Below are 11371 nucleotides of genomic sequence, written 5' to 3' on the forward strand. Positions count from 1 at the left end.
CAATACTTCACATAATAGTGGGGGTGTCACACCGCCATCTGTACCGGAAACATGATTTACACTGCGCATGTGCGGAAACTCAGGTTTGAGGGAGTGAATGAATGAAGGATGGAAGAAATTAATTCATTTATGAATAAATAAATATTTTGTGTGGTTCTTAAATGCAGACATTTGTTAAAGTATGCTGAAATAAGTAGAACATATCTTTATAAAATTAAATATTAAATCTAAACATTTTTCATGATTAAATGGCTGACAGAGAGGAAGTGAGTTTGTGACCCAGAAGCGCTAGAATTGGGGTGAAGGGTCCCTTCTGGTGGTCAGGTTGGGAAATTGCAGATAAAATCCTAACAATTTCTAAGCTAAGGTACATGACATAAAGACATATGTTAACAACTATTTTATTGTTTTTATGGAAGGTGAAGTATTTTAACTGGAGGAATTGTTTCCATTTGTAGGAGCATCATCAGCTGGAATAAAACAAATATTAAAGTTTATTAAAGATTTTACAGTTATTAAAATAAAATAAGTCAGTAATGCTTCAGTATTGGGTATCAGAGTCCTGATATTGGATTCATTTAGAGAATTTAAACAGGTCCTTTAAAAATCTCTTCTGGTTTCTATCAGAAAATGTTGTGATTTGCCAGGGAATATTAATAATTGCAGTATTTCTATTATTAACTGTAAATATTGTGTTTTCAGGCTGTGAGCTGGTGAAGAAGGCAGAGGTAGAGGACATGATCTGTGTTCACAGGAGAGTCTGTAGTTCTGCCCTGTGTCTGCACTGACCTACAGAACAAACCAAAGTCTCTAAAATGGGAGTTTTCAATACCAACAGAATCTAATAGCAATCATTATCAGGAAATTTAATTCCTGAACAGACTGGACATCACAGAAACAGAGTCAAACTGGTCAGTAAAAACTCTCCAGGAAACCTCTCTCTACTCCTATCAGACCTGACTGAAGAGGACCAGGGAAACTACAGATGTTCTGTACAGGCAGAGAGAAAAGATTTCAGACTAAATGTTAAAGGTACATTTTTTCATTAATGACTGTGAACATGCTTTACTCCAGTGTCATGTGTCATATTACTAACAGTGATTAAATACAGCCTTTAGATTTAATATGTTTTGTCTTTTTCAGTAGGAAGAAGAGAAACTTCAGGCTATGCAGGTTTTACATTTTGTGGAATATGTGTAAACTACAAAGACCGCAGGTGGACCAGTGATTCCCCTCCCCATGCACCAGAGACTTTTTAACAAGGACACTGACAAGTATTCACAGTTTATAAAACCACAGACACATGAACAACTAGCATTCTCATAGTTCTGCAGAGCCAATGTGAGACACCCAGCATGTCAGAGTGACCACAGGACTGTGGTCAGGGCAACGTGGGGCTGATGGGGAGAATGACAAACTTCCTCTTTCTCACAGCTTCAGTTAACCAACATTGTACCATGCAGAAAGAATACTGTGTAATACTCCACACTCAACAAGACCACTGTCACAAACCCTTTAACTAACTATAAGTGTGTTAATGTGTATTTTAACTGATTTCACTGGACCACCGACACATACAGAACAAACACAGAAACTCCACACAGATGGGAACCTGATCTCAGGACTGAAGCAGGGACCCTGGAGCTGTGAGGAGACGACGCTACACACTGCATCACCACACTGCTCATAGATCCACACATTTACACTTTTGTAGAGATGGGAATGAAGTGAAAAATAGAACACATGGGTAAGGATACAGTAGAAATCAGACAGGTGTTTTTCTTAAATTCTTTTTCATATTTTATCATTTAATTTAAAGATTTTGCCTGAATTAATATTAATGAATTGTGTCAAGTTTTGAAAATGTGAACACAGTGTTGATAAATGCATGTAACTAATGATAAAAATATGATGTAATGTAGGAAGTGAAGTTGGTGGTCAGAGAGACAGCAGTGAGAGAGAGACAGCAGAGAGAGAGAGGCAGCAGTGACTGAGAGACAGCAGTGACAGTGAGACAGCAGTGACAGAGTGACAGCAGTGAGAGAGAGACAGCAGTGACAGAGAGACAGCAGTGACAGAGAGACAGCAGAAAAGGCGTGAAATTCACACACATCTATTTACAGCTAAGACCAGAGTGAAGAAGTGATGTACAAGTTACAGGAAATAACTTTTCTACTATGCTTTATATGAGTTATTATAGATACATTCAATAAGACAGAGATTGTGAGAGATGTAATTCAGTAAATGTGTAAAAACATACACTGTAAGTATTATAGGGATGTAAAATAATCTGACTGTAGAATCCTCCTTATTCATTAGCCCACCTCTCTTCATCAGTACATTTTACACTGAAGTTAATCAGGAAGAAAAAATCCACATGATCAAAGCTGAACAGGTCTAAATAAGGACATTATAACACAAGGCAGGATGTGTAATGCGTTTACCTTGTGTATAAAGATTAACTCTGTCTTTGAACAGATTCATTAGAAGAACATGCTGGTCCTGAAATTTACAGTTTTAAAAGTTATTTTGTAATAAACATTTGACAGTGTTTGGTTTATTTGTTCAGGAACAGAGCTGAACTCCGGCCTACTGTAAACCCAGTCTGGACAGAAACCACATGAACTAAAAATGAACTGGCTAATATTCTCTCTCCTTTCTGTAATAAAAAATAGAAAATAACTTCACTTCCCTCACCTGCAGTGACCACCTATACACCACCATATCCTAAAGGACTGACTCAATAACATTAATAATAATAATGAACATGATAAAATAAAAAGTAAAACTGGGCATGAGCTGCAACATTAACTTCACTTATCAAAACAGGAATTCTGGTGTTTGGGACAAAGCTGTAATGTCCATTAGTATATTCACCAGCAAGTGTGTTTCCTGAGACTTACAGGAAGTGATAAAGACACATTTACCACATGTGAGCTGAGGAGCACTTAGAGGCTGATCACATGTGATTATAAAAAGTAAGATTCATAATAATTTTAATTAATTAATTAATTAATGGAGTTTAAACTGTTTTTAAAAGGTTACTATATTTAATTATTTACTTACAGGGTAATGGTTTAGTGATTAATTGGCGACATCTTGTGTTATAAAATTGCTACTACAGCTGGTCTACAGATAATTACTGATGTAAAGCTACACTATATTGCCAAAAGTATTCGCTCACCTGCCTTGACTCGCATATGAACTTAAGTGACATCCCATTCCTAATCCATAGGGTTCAATATAACGTCGGTCCACCCTTTGCAGCTATAACAGCTTCAACTCTTCTGGGAAGGCTGTCCACAAGGTTTAGGAGTGTGTTTATGGGAATTTTTGACCATTCTTCCAGAAGCGCATTTGTGAGGTCACACACTGATGTTGGACGAGAAGGCCTGGCTCTCAGTCTCCGCTCTAATTCATCCCAAAGGTGTTCTATCGGGTTGAGGTCAGAACTCTGTGCAGGCCAGTCAAGTTCATCCACACCAGACTCTGTCATCCATGTCTTTATGGATCTTGCTTTGTGCACTGGTGCACAGTCATGTTGGAAGAGGAAGGGCCAGCTCCAAACTGTTCCCACAAAGTTGGGAGCACGGAATTGTCCAAAATGTCTTGGTATGCTGAAGCGTTCAGAGTTCCTTTCACTGGAACTAAGGGCCAAGCCCAGCTCCTGAAAAACAACCCCACACCATAATCCCCCTCCACCAAACTTTACACTTGGCACAATGCAGTCAGACAAGTACCGTTCTCCTGGCAACCGCCAAACCCAGACTCGTCCCATCAGATTGCCAGATGGAGAAGCGCGATTCGCCACTCCAGAGAACAGCGTCTCCACTGCTCTAGAGTCCAGTGGCGTGCTTTACACCACTGCATCCGACGCTTTGCATTGCACTTGGTGATGTATGGCTTGGATGCAGCTGCTCGGCCATGGAAACCCATTCCATGAAGCTCTCTGCGCACTGTTCTTGAGCTAATCTGAAGGCCACATGAAGTTTGGAGGTCTGTAGCGATTGACTCTGCAGAAAGTTGGCGACCTCTTCGCACTATGCGCCTCAGCATCCGCTGACCCCGCTCCGTCAGTTTACGTGGCCTACCACTGCGTGGCTGAGTTGCTGTCGTTCCCAAACACTTCCACGTTCTTATAATACAGCTGACAGTTGACTGTGGAATATTTAGGAGCGAGGAAATTTCACGACTGGATTTGTTGCACAGGTGGCATCCTATCACAGTTCCACGCTGGAATTCACTGAGCTCCTGAGAGCGACCCATTCTTTCACAAATGTTTGTAAAAACAGTCTGCATGCCTAGGTGCTTGATTTTATACACCTGTGGCCATGGAAGTGATTGGAACACCTGATTCTGATTATTTGGATGGGTGAGCGAATACTTTTGGCAATATAGTGTACATCCAGATTTCTGCAGAAAGAAGAAAAAGGCCTTTACTGTCTCTAATTAATGAACAGGTTAATAATAATAATAATAATAATATTTTCCTTCACATATCATGCTCGGAATTTGGATTAAGTTTTAAAGCTATATGTGACGATGTAAAATGTTAAAAGTCCTCTATAAATATCATTCTGTTGAAGGAAACAGGGCAATTTACTAAGTGATGTTTATGTTGCATTACTTTACTTTTTCCTCAGAGGAAGTTTATAACTGGTAATAAAATGATGTTCAAGTCAAGTTTGAGAAATATTCATCTGCAGCATCTATATTGGGTTTTTCGGGAGACTCCACTTCAGCTCCTCTCCAGGTTGAACATTTCCCACTCCTCACTTCCTCCTCACTCAGTCCTCACTCTGTGTTCACTCCATTGTGAAATTTGTGCGTAATTACCGCTTCATTGTACATTTTGTTTGAAATATCAGAAACTTCTGTGCAGAAGATGCATTCAGTGTAAGATAAATACACAATACTAGGAGAAAAACATCAACATGCATTTATTGGAGCTGTAATATTAGCCCAGGACAATAAATTATCATTTAGCTCACTTTTGGGGAAAAAGTGAAGTTATACTAGTTAAACTGAAAGAAATAAATTGCCAAATAAAAAAATAATTAAAAAAAACCTAAATAAAAATAGTATTATCTTCTCTTTTAACAAACTTTGAAATTAACCTTTAACTGGAACTATAATTCTCTGAACAGAAAAAGTTGGTTATAATTAGTTTCTGTTTCTATGCAGTATTTTATATTCATTAGAATAAAGAATTACACACACATACTTCTATCAGTTTATAGTCACTTTTATTGTACTTTTAAAGGTATTTTCAGTTAGAGTTGACATTATAACAGCTACCCTGCTGAAAAATCCAGCCTGATTTGACCAGTTTTCAGATACCAAAACACAGTCAGACATTTACAGAGGTAAATGTTCATAGAATCGGTGAAATATAAATGTACACATTTATGTAAAAGAAAATGTAGAAATTTATGTAAAAGAAAATGTAGAAATTTATGTAAAAGAAAATGTAGAAATGTATGTAAAAGAAAATGTAGAAATTGATGTAAAAGTAAATGTACACACTGCATGCTGAGCACACTGCTCTACTCCCTGTTCACATGACTGTGTTCTGCTGCATGACTCCAACATCTTTATCAAGTATGCAGATGATACCACAGTGGTTAGTCAGATCAGCAACAATGATAAATCAGCCTACAGAGAGGAGATCCAAAGCCTGTCAGCATGGAGTTCAACAAACAACCTTACCCTCAATGCTAAAGACATAACAGCAGCAGACACTCCCTGTCTAGATCAACGGGTCTGAAGTAGATCATGTCTCCAGCTTTAAGTTCCTGGGCTACTACATCTCTAAGGATCTGTCTTTGCGTCAGAACAAAACTCTTACTTCCTGAGAAGACTCAGAAATGTTCACCTATCCCCCAAGATCCTGACCAATTTTTACCGCTGCATCATTGAGAGCATAGTGACAAGCTCCATCACAGAGTGGTATGGCAGCTCTACAGTGTGTGAAAGGAAATCACTGCAAAGGGTGGTGAAAACCGACCAACGCATCATCAGCACCCAACTACCTGTCATTGAGTCTCTTCACCACAGTAGATGTCTGGAGCAGAGCACACAAAATCATCAAGGTCTCCTCCCACCCGAGTCACAATCAGTTCAACCTCCTTCCATCCAGGAAGAGATACAGGACCATCCACACCAGAACCAGCAGGTTCAGGGCCAGTTTTTCCTCACAACCATAAGTCTACTGAACTCTACACTGCACCACTAGGACTCTCATGTCTCACTAACACTTCTGCTCCACTCTGTACATTCTGATAGATCTTCTCCACACTGGTGTACAGTCATGTTGGAACAGGAAGGGTCATCCCAAATTGTTCCCACAAAGTTGGGAGCATGAAATTGTCCAAAAATGTCTTGGTGTGAAGCTGAAGCATTAAGAGTTCCTTTCACTGGAACTAAGGGGCCGAGCCCAACCCCTGAAAAACAAACACCTGAATTCAATGATTTGGAGGGGTGTCCCAAAACTTTTGGCAATATAGTGTAGCTGTTGTAGGTTTATATGCTCTTTAGAAAAAACACATTCAGTCCAGGCAGATTCAACAATTCCTTCTGTGTTTATTTTTACTCAAGTTTACTAAGTTACTCAACTTAGAAAGTCACAAACAAGAACTTCTACAGCAGACTATTTACACAAAAGCCTTCTAGAGCATCCATCCATCCATTGTCTACACCCGCTTATCCCTAATTAGGGTCACGGGGGTCTGCTGGAACCTATCCCAGCACACATAGGGCAAAAGGCAGGGGTACACTCCTGGACAGGTCGCCAGTCCATCACAGGGCCACACATAGACAGACAACCACACACACACACACTCACTCCTATGGGCGATTTAGAATTACAAATCAACCTGATGTACATGTTTCTGGACTTGCAAAAACATGTACTGGAGAACTATGCAAACTCCACACAGAAAGGCCCGTGTCTGTTCGAACCCGGGACTCAAACTCAGGACCTTCTTGCTGTGAGGCAACACTGCTAACCACTAAGACACCGTACTGCCCCCCTTCTAGAGCATTCATTTCTTAACCTGATATATAGTTGTTCTCAAAAGTTTGCACACCCTGATAGAAACTGTAAAACATTGCCATTTATTTGGAAAATATGACTGATAATGCCAAAGATTTTTTTCTTATTTAAAGTAGTGGTCATTAATTATCACATAGTTGTCTGAACCCTTTTTAAAACCTAATGATAACTGAAATCACTCAAACAACCCTGATCAAAAGTTTACATATCCTTGAATGTTTGGCCATGTTATAAAGACACAACCTCGAGACAAATATGGGCTTCTCTGGGGGAAAAAAGTGGTGGTGTTGTTTCAAGGAGCAGAATAAGGAGACACCTGAACACAAATGACCAGCATGGTCGAGGTTGCCAGGGGAAGGCCATTACTGCACCCATGCCACAAAAAGGCCTGCTTTCAGTACGCCAGACAGCACCTAGACAAGCCTCTGGAGCAGTCATTTGGAGTGATGAAACCAAAACTGTACTTTATAATCACAACTATAAACACTATGTTTGGAGCGGAGTCAACAAGGCCTATGGTGAAAAGTACACCATCCCCACTGTAAAGCATGCTGGTGGATCTCTTCAGTTATGGGTCTGTGTGAGCTCCAGGGGCAAAGGGAAGTTAGACAAAATTGATGGCATGATGAATGCAGCATGTTATCAGAAAATACTGGCAGACAATTTGCATTCTACAGCAGAAAAGCTGCACATGGGACACTCTCGGATGTTCCAACATGACAATGATCCAAAGCACAAGGCCAAGTTGACCCTCAAATAGCTACAGCAAAAAAAAAGGTGAAGATTCTTGAGTGGCCATTTTCTCCTGACCTCAATATCATTGAGCCACATTGGGGAGATCTTAAACATGTAGTTTGTGCAAGGCAACCAAAAAAATTTACAGGAACTGGAAGCATTTTGACAAGAAGAATGGGCAGCTATACCACCTGAGAGGATTAAGGACAAGACAATTTTGATGTAGGGGACAAAACTGAAAATCTGACAACACTGGACGTTCACATTATTATTAATATTATTACTACATTTGAATGTAATTAAATGCAATAACACATAGCTTCATACTGTTCAGGATCTGTATTCTTCATGAATGTATCTTTCATGCTTTGTGATGCTGGTCTGTAATTGTCATTTAATATGTGATGTTTTAAAAGTCAAAGCAAAACAAGATATTGTGATGTTTCAACAAGCAGAGTGTATTTTTGACTTTTACAAATCAAAATTGGGTCAAAATCACCATAAATTGCCTTTAGGATGGTTTTGCTAACTTGTTAAAAAAACAAAAATTAATAATAGATGAGGATGACAGGGTGGCCAACATCATGACAGGGTTTACAAAGTTTTTAAAAGGTGGACTAGAAAATAATAGGGACATCAAATCAAAACAAGAACAAACAGAAAGCCTTAAACAATATAAAGAATTATTTTAGGAATTAATTATATAATCAAGAAAGTTACTAAGGTATGTACTGTATTTGTATATGTAAAGCTTCACTGAAGAAAGATAAAGTGGGGTTTGGGACGTCACAGGGTTCATCATTCGGTTTCTTGAAAGGGCAGTTACCCCATAATAACAGGGTGGACAGTAATGTTAAGTTGTCTTTATTTGTCACATATACATTACTGCACAGTGAAATTCTTTCTTCACAAATCCTATCCTTGGAGGGTTTCATCACCTGACAGCCCCGTATGCTAAGGCAATGCAGTCTGAGCCGGAAACAGAAAAGATGAGTTCACCTTTCGAGTCTCCGGGTTCAAGTCATTCATTCATCACCTGACAGCCCCGTATGCTAAGGCAATGCAGTCTGAGCCGGACACAGAAAAGATTAGTTTACATAACAAGTCTTTGGATTCACGTTGTTCGTTCTTGTAATGTGACTGCTTCCCCGTCTCAGTATCTTATGACAAATACAATATTACATTAGTATTATTGACTTTATATGGTATTAAATTATAAAACTATAAGATGTCATAAAATCATCAAAATATTTGTGCAATAAACATTTTCAGAAAAATAATATTTGTCAGTCTCCTTTATTATTGCTTAATATTTCTTGTGGATATGTGTGGTGTGTGAGGGTTTAAAAAAAAAAAAAATAAAAATCCACATTTTACTTGGAAATGCTAATTTGCCTGTTCTGTCTTTATCTGTAAACAAATACTACTTATTAAAATAAACTAAACCTGCAAACACAAAGTATCTATTGTTGTTTATTTTGCCACCAATTGTGCATTTGCTGGTATAATACTGATAACTCATAAACTCATAAATGACACAGGGGCATAACAGAAAAGCAAATAACACTATTAATGTGAATAATTAATATTAGTTTCATACATTAAGGTTATGTTTAGGTCAGATTCTATATTATTAAATAACTGCATATGGATTAAAAAAAACAACACTCAGATTTATGCATGAATTTATACATTTCTATTTTCTACACTGCAGGGTTAGCTGATGTTTATTCAGATAAATAATACAAAGAATAAATAAACAAACAGTAAGTTAATAAATAAAATAAAATAAAAAGTAAGTAGATAAGAAAGAAAGAAAGAAAGAAAGAAAGAAAGAAAGAAAGAAAGAAAGAAAGATTTTCCCTAATGAAGTTTAAAGCATTAACCAACTCTTTATTAAAACATTTAGTGTTATGGAAAAGAAGCATAATGACAGATATTCACACATTTATAGTCTGTAGGAAATAAAAAGCTATAATGCATCACGTAACAGTAAGAGTAAAAAAAACTGTAAGGATGTTTGAGAATGAACTCATTTCTGTATCCAATAAAGCGGTCATGCCACGGTACAAACCCGAAGACTCGAAAAATGAACTAATCTTTTCTGTTTACTGAGCTTATGCGATGTTGCGCACGCGCAGTCAACACAAAATGAACGAGTCACTCCCCGAGACGACTCGATGTTCTCGAAGTCATGGGAAAGATTCGTTCAAAATGAACGAATCGTTCGTGAACGACACATCACTAGTTGGAATCAGGTACAGCTTCTGCTTGGTTGGAATGAAACCTGCCCCCACACCGGCCCTTTCTGGATAACATTGGACACCCCTGATTTAGAGTACAAAGTCACAGGGGTAGGTAAAGTCAATCCTGGAGAGCCGCTGTCCTGTAGATTTTAGCTTCAACCCTAAGACGAAGAAGAAAAAACAAAACAAAACATACCTGTCTATAGCCTTAGTATTCCTGAAGACCTTGATTAGCTTGTTCAGATGTGCTTGATTAAGGTTGGAGCTAAACTCTGTAGGACAGTGGCCTTCCAGGACCGACATTACCTATCTTGGTATAGCTCAATTTATACACAAATTATTTCTGTGCTGAATTAACATGCATGCAATGCAAAAAAAAAAATAATGCTATACATGGTATTAGAATTTTTAATAATGTTCTTTTCAATTTTACATCACTGATTTGACAACAATTACTGTATCAGTGAGTAAAGTGTGTATACTTTTATATATATTTTTTTTTCTTTAAAAAGTGATAAATAGCATGGATCATGAGATGATGGGGTAAAGGGGCTTTGCATAGGGCCCAAAAATTGGGCTAATGCTAGTAAAGTATCAGTTGTCCAACTGATATCAATACAGCCTGAATTATTCTAATCAACAGAAGCCATTGTTAGTCACATTGTTTCTGCACAAAATCACTGGAAATGTGGACAATAAACATGTTTGTTTAAGGAAAGTGGAGAAAATAGAGTCAACTTGAACTCACATGCATCACAGTATTGTGCGGTGTGCCCTTTAAGAGACTGATCACTCGTAACATACAGTACACTAAGTGACGATTAGGTAGGAGAATTTTTGTAATGGTGTAATGCGAGCCCACGATGGATGATAAGTTTGCTGTGCGCTTTTGTTATAATTTTGTCCTTTATTTTTATTATTTGTAACGCAAGAAAGAGTTGAACCCTCATGTATGAGAGGAGCGAAGTTTGCCTGTGCACCTGCCATTAAACGTGTGGATTACAGACTCTTCGCCTTCGAGCTTTCATTTTTCCTGGAAGTAACGACTTATCTGGGTCAGAGCGTTACACAGTGTTATTTAATCTTCTTTATAAATGACAAAATCACTTTTTTTAACTTAATTGTTTGGATGAAATCAATTCGACACTCCCCGTCTACTCTAAACAATGTTTTGGTTCCGAACCGACTCTTTCGGCTCCCATGCAAATTGGTCACATTTGACAAGTGAAAATTATAATTGAATGGCAGACGGCATCACGTTACTTCATCTGTTTCAGTGATAGAGGCTGTGACAAAAGTTGTGCAAAAATGAGCACGTAGTGTGAGGCATTTTTAT

This window comes from Hemibagrus wyckioides, linkage group LG06 (assembly GCF_019097595.1).
Source record: "Hemibagrus wyckioides isolate EC202008001 linkage group LG06, SWU_Hwy_1.0, whole genome shotgun sequence".
Classification (NCBI taxonomy): domain Eukaryota; kingdom Metazoa; phylum Chordata; class Actinopteri; order Siluriformes; family Bagridae; genus Hemibagrus; species Hemibagrus wyckioides.